Source organism: Triticum urartu, chromosome 3, assembly GCF_003073215.2.
Source record: "Triticum urartu cultivar G1812 chromosome 3, Tu2.1, whole genome shotgun sequence".
Classification (NCBI taxonomy): Eukaryota; Viridiplantae; Streptophyta; class Magnoliopsida; order Poales; family Poaceae; genus Triticum; species Triticum urartu.
The window spans coordinates 743,448,936-743,455,064 of record NC_053024.1 but is presented as its reverse complement, the minus strand read 5'-3'; positions in this window follow the sequence as shown (position 1 = coordinate 743,455,064).

Sequence of the window (6,129 nt, the reverse complement as noted above, 5' to 3'; positions counted from 1 at the left end):
TAACATAAGTTTCAACTCAGCAGAATTGCCTATAGCACTGAGTTAATAAGGAGAAAGGCCAATTAAGTAACTTAGCTAGTTACTCTAACATCACATATCCCAATACAATATGAGTCTATAACCTAGTAAATAAAGTTTTGCATGGCATCATACTTATGTTACTATCCACTATAAAGGTAGTAACATAGTCTAGGATAATGGGTATGTTATTTTTGAAGTTACTCTTCACTATGGCTAGTCTAACAAGCGCAGTTCTTGTCATTTTATTGCCTTATCAACTGTTAGGCCAAGTCCCTTCACATGGAGGTGTATTGCCAATCCAACATCAGCGCACAAAAGTTCAACACGTGTGAATTGTTGATCTAATTTGCATCCAACGGTTTTATGTGCCTCCAAGAGAATTGATGGGAAAAAAACCCTACCTACTTCACCCATGTATGATGATGGCTATCATGTGAAAATGAGAGAGCACGCAAGAGAAGAACACACGGCCTGTGAGAGAGGAAGAAGAAGAAGAGGATGTTCTATCTAGTAGTGTGGGCTCGAACTTAGGCACGAGCAGGTGGTCGAGCGAGCTCGCCCCGGGCTCGGGCTTGGGCACAATCAGGGGGGCGCACGAGCTCGTCCCCGACTCCGTCTCGGGCACACGTAGGGGCCGCGCAAGCTCGTGCCCGGCTCAGGCTTGGGCACACGCAAAGGCATTCTCCGTTGCGAGGATCTCCAGCCATCGCGGGTTGCCGAGCGCGTAGCGCTGCTCAACAGCTCCACCGGCGTCAGGCTTTGTCGAAAGTCGCGTATTGCGCGCGTCATGGCCGGCGTGCCGACTGTGGGGACAGGCTCCACCAGGAGCCCCCCCCCCCCCCCGCCGCCCCCCGATGCTCAGGTGCCATACGGCCGGCATGCGTGTGTCCGGTGGCACCATGATGCCGCAGCGGGCGAGGAGCAACGCCTCTTCGACCCGGAGGGTGTGTGGCAGGCTAGGAATGACATACGCGCGACAGCCACCATGGTAGCGGCTGCTGGAGGGGGAGGCGGCTAGGGTTAGGTGGAGGTGGCTAGGGTTTGGTGGAGGCGCACAGCTGGGAAGGCTGTGGGGCGACGAGGGGAGGGGATTGGGACAAGAGCGGGTGCACACCGGTGCACCGCCATGTGGCTATAAAATGCTTTAATAGATGCTTGCTGGAAACGCCGGCGACGCGACTCCTCGCATGGGAAACCGTGCGGTGCGTACTGCCCGTGTGTGAAAGCGTTGATGTGATCGCAATGTAACTACTCATCAATTTCTTGAGCTGGCTGCCAAAAGGGACACCAACTTCCTCTTGGCGAGCGACTACGATCTGCTTGTCCATGTATACTAATAGTAACTTACAGTGGCGTTATTTAAATGCTTAGAGAAATCAAATGCAATCAAACCAGAAGATTGGTGTACGTTGAGATAAAAAGTAGCATCAGTTCTCTCTCTTGCACATATTTTTCGACATTATTTAATAGTATAATTCAGTCACGCTGTGCAATTATTTTACTTTGACAGCTAAACCCAAATTTGCAAGGAAGGCAACGTGTGTGGAAGTTGCACCAATGTTAGCACAAGCTAAAACTGTGTGTTGAAGTTGAATAAATTGCTGGAAGCCACCATATTTATGGTTAGGGTACTCCAAAACTACCACTTCTGCGCCAAGTGGATAACAAAATACACTAATTCGGAAGTAAGTCGCGTTAATAGCAAAACTGACGGGTGGGACCCATATGTCTAAGCTGATGTGGCGAAGACTAGTCCTAATCAATGTTTGACTTGTTGAGGTGGATGGGGGTCCCACCTGTCGGCCACACCTTATATCCCCTCCCCTCTCCTTCTTCCTTCCCTCACACCTTATGTCCTTCTTCCTCACCACCGGTCATCCAGTATCGCTGCCCCTTCCCGTCGCTTGGCACCGCCCCTCCCAGCACGCTTCCCCGTTGAATCTCACTGGCCGAATATGTTGTGATGCTGCCCCCTCCCAGCACGCCTCCCCGCGCGCCTAGCGCCGGTCGAATCCGAGGCCACCTGCTCCCTCCACCCCCTCCCAGCACGCCTCCCCGCGCTTCTGGGGTCTGTCGAATCTGAGGCCAGATGTGCCCGCCGCCCCCTCCCTGCGCGTGTCGTGGTGGGGTACCCTGGCCGCGCTCGTCCTCACGGCGGCCACCGCACCGGCGTTGCATCCCAGCACGCCTTCCTACTAGCTGATGCCGGCCGAATCTAAGGCCATCATCGCTTGCCGCCCCTCAATGCGCGCGCCGTTGTGGACTGCTATTGCCGTGCCCATGCTCGCGGCGTTGACCGCACCGATGTGGCCTCCCAGCACGCCTTCCCGGCGCCTCATGCCAACCGAATCCGTGGCCATCTGACCCTGCTCCCTGCCTCCTCCCTGCGTGCGCCATGGCGGACCACCTTGGCTATGCCCGGGCTTGCGGTGGCAACCGCACCTGTGTGGCGCCCTTCGCCCTAGTTTGTCCATGGTTGACAGCAGGAGGCACTGCAGGCAGGCCTGGGCAGAGGCAGCGACATGGGGCTCACGACGGCGGCCTGGGTCATGGATGGTGCTTAGACAGGAGCCGATGGTGGATGCCTTGTCGTGGTTGGACGCGAGGCTACATGTGCAGGCTAGCAGGGCGTGTTGGTAAGGCGATGGTTGGGCGACAGCGGAGCCAGCAGAGGGTCGTCCAGCGCGGTCATGCCCATCCATGGCGTGTTGTGGGTCGTGGCCGAGCCGGGCAGCGCCGCAGCCCCAGCCAGTGTGGCATGGATTCGTGCGAGGAAGAAAAAAATAATAAAATAACAGAGGAAAGATGGGAGTATGATGGGTGGGGCCCGTTCCACATCAACCATACTGTCCACATATGCATGCCAAGTCAGCCTGATAGGTGGGCCAGCTCTATTAATTTCCTGCTTAGTTGCTGTTCAGTTTTGAATTAGTGCGATCTGTTACTCACTTGCTGCAGAAGCGGTGGTGATTTGTTATTTTCAACAAAAGCGGTGGTTTTGGAGTATCCTAGCCACAAATGTGGTGGCTTTTAGCAATTTACTCATTGAACTTCGGGTTGACTTTTTAACTTGGTTGCTGCAATTACATATTTTGTTGTCATGAACTCATGATGCAGATGCATTACCTCGATCGCTTGGCGTTGTTTGAAACAGATCATTCTAGCACTTTGTCTGGTGCAACTGAAGCGCTTAAACGAGTACCCTGCCTCTCCCGGTCACAGGAGGTGCAAAGGTAACATGAAGCGCTGTTGAAATTTGAAATTACAATACCTTTATGTATCATGGCTCCTGATGGGGACAAGCTAGCAAGTATTGTCCAAGTGTTGAAACTGAAATGACGCTTATGTGCACCTCTTATAGGCTGATGTAGTTCATGTTAATAACGCGGTCGTTTCAGCAATTGACATTATGCAAGCAATGGGCTTATCCACTTGCTAATTGCTGCCAAAGCACAAAGGTATAATTCAGAGGCTTTCTTGCAGATTTTGCACTATGCTAGTCGAAATAGTTAAGGAATCACATGGATGTATATAACCACCCGGCATAGTTACTTGTGGTATGTAGTTAGAGTCTACACACCCTGTGGTAACAAAGCTTTCAGCTGTTGCCTCTGAAGAAATGATCACACTGAAGGGATGCAGGAAACTCCTGGATACAGCAGCAGCCCTACAAGTAAAAGCTTGTTTCTTTTTTTCTTCATCACCATTTCTTAGTTAGGAAGGGGTGTTACTTACATAATCTATATCATCTTGCGACAGAAAGACAGACTGATTAGAAGAGATGTTGGTTGGTTCTGTACATACACAGGTGCAGTAATCACTAGAGTTACTAAGCTCCCAGGAATTGAAGCCCTGGGAGCAATCTGGTGATTTTTTTGGTGGTGGTCCCCGCACGTCAGTGTAAGGCCTCGGTGTGAATTCCTCCTGCCGGTGCAAGCAACCGACGTTTCCTGCTAAAAAACGCAACCGGTGTTTCCCATCGATCTGGTCAAAGTCCTCACGCCCCTGCCTGTTCGCTGCTCACATTCTGCTCTGCGTTGAGAGAGAGAAAGAAAGAAAGAAAGAAAGAAAGAGAGGGAGAGGGAGAGGGGAGGGAGGGAAAGAAAGATGAATGATCTGGGGGAGGTGATGAGGGATTCGGTGGTCGTTGGAGAGGGGGTAACGGCTTTGAGGTGGCATGCCGCCATTCTGTCCATGCTCTGTCACCGATGTGGGACCACCGCTTGTATGGTTGATGGAAGGGAGTCTCTCTCCTTGCCTTGTTCCAAGTGATCGGCGAGACGGCCTGCACGTCTTTTGTGTTTATCGTGGTCACCACACGCCCTCTTCCTGCCCCCTGCTGCTCTTCCTGTAGTTCTGCTTTCTTGTGCCCTCCTGCGCCAACACGGAAAGAGATCGAGGAGGTTGTGACGAGGACAAAATCATTGCTTATGTTTATATGCACGAGTAAATAATGTAGTTTCGACGAGTACAAAGAGATCGTGGAGAGACAAACGGCGCGGCAACGCGTGCGCACACTTCTAGTCGAGCTAAGGATACAATCCGTACACCAAATAAAGCAACAAGATAGATAAGTGGCACGTCCGTACCCTGTGTCTGCACGCTTTACTGGCACGCCCAATGGCTGGCAGAGAAGACAAGGTGAGGCGCTGCCCATTGGTGCACGTCCTCTGCGCGGCTTCATCCATGTCGTGCAGTGGAAGCAGCTGTGGGCCAGTATACTCCTCCAGGGACAGGGAGGCCACCGCTTTTGCATTACAGAAGAGGGAAACCAGTACAAGGGAATTACAGGGCCACAAAGGAAAACACAAAACCCTCAGCATACACACAGCTAACAGCCACAATCACGAGCTGTGGACATTACTCGTCCAAAGCCGACTTTAAAGCAACTCCAACCTGCCGACCCAAACGGACATCAATTTTGTCCGCTTTTCGTCCATTTGGGTCAGCCCAGCAGACACACATGTCCGCTTTCGCGTTTCAGTCGGCGCTTGCATCCAAAACTGGCCCTACCTATTTTTTGACGTCGTGCGAAAAAATAAATAACGCAAATATTTAAAAATAAAAAAAACGTTAATTTAACATAAATGCCGGCTACAAAGGCCGGCCAGAGTCCATGAGTCCACATTACATTAAATAACTACATTTAATAAAAACTACAAACTAGGAAGAGGTGCGCTACCCTAGGCGTCCTTGTCGTCGTCATCGGGGCTGGTAAGGTCGATGAGCGTCGGAGCCGGGCCGGCCTAGGGGAACACCGTCCCCCAGGTTGTGGCGACGTCCTCCTGAACCAGCGCGATCCTAGCCGGCTGGGCAGCGCGGGCATGATGCTCCTCTTCCTCTGCCTCGTGCCGCTCCTCGTCGCGGTTGCACTGCTTGAGCCACTCGCCCTCGCAGCAGGCTCGCCAGCCAGCGCCGCCGCCGGAGCTCGAGGTACATCTTCTCCCGCGCCGGCGTCGTCCCATACCAGATGGGTGGCACGCTGAACCACTCACGCACCATCCCGTCCCATGTGTACCGCTCGGTCTTGATGGGGGACGGTGGCATCAGCGGCGACATGATGCAGTCGCCGGGAGCGGAGAGCGCGATGGCCTCCGATAGGCGTGCCTGGTACACCGCCTCCTCCGCCACCTTGTGCCGCTCTTCCTCCTCGCTTTTATGGAGGGCAACCACCAACGGCGCCTGGTAGGCGGCCTCCTCCTCCACACGTGCTCGACGCCGAGCCGGTGCTGCTCCTCGTGCTCGAGGGCGAACTAGACCTCCCAATCGGGAAGTCTGCTTCGTGACGGGGTTGAGGCGCTGTCGGCGTCACCTACTGCCGCCGGCACAGCACCTCAACCGAGTGCGCCCGCGTCGTCCGCGGCACCGCCAACACTGGGATCCAATCCGGATCCAAATGCCAGTGATGTGGCATGGTGACGTCGGGGTGTGGGATGGGGACGGGGTGCTCTCAATGCCACCTCGCCTGGTGCACTGGGACACTTATTTGTTGCCTCGTCAGGCAGGCGGTCGCCGAAAGAGGCGGGGGGAGCGCACGCGAAAGGCAAGTCGAGGCCTAGCCCTTATTCTTGCCGGCGAAGAAGCCCATGGTGGCGCGTGGAATGGTGG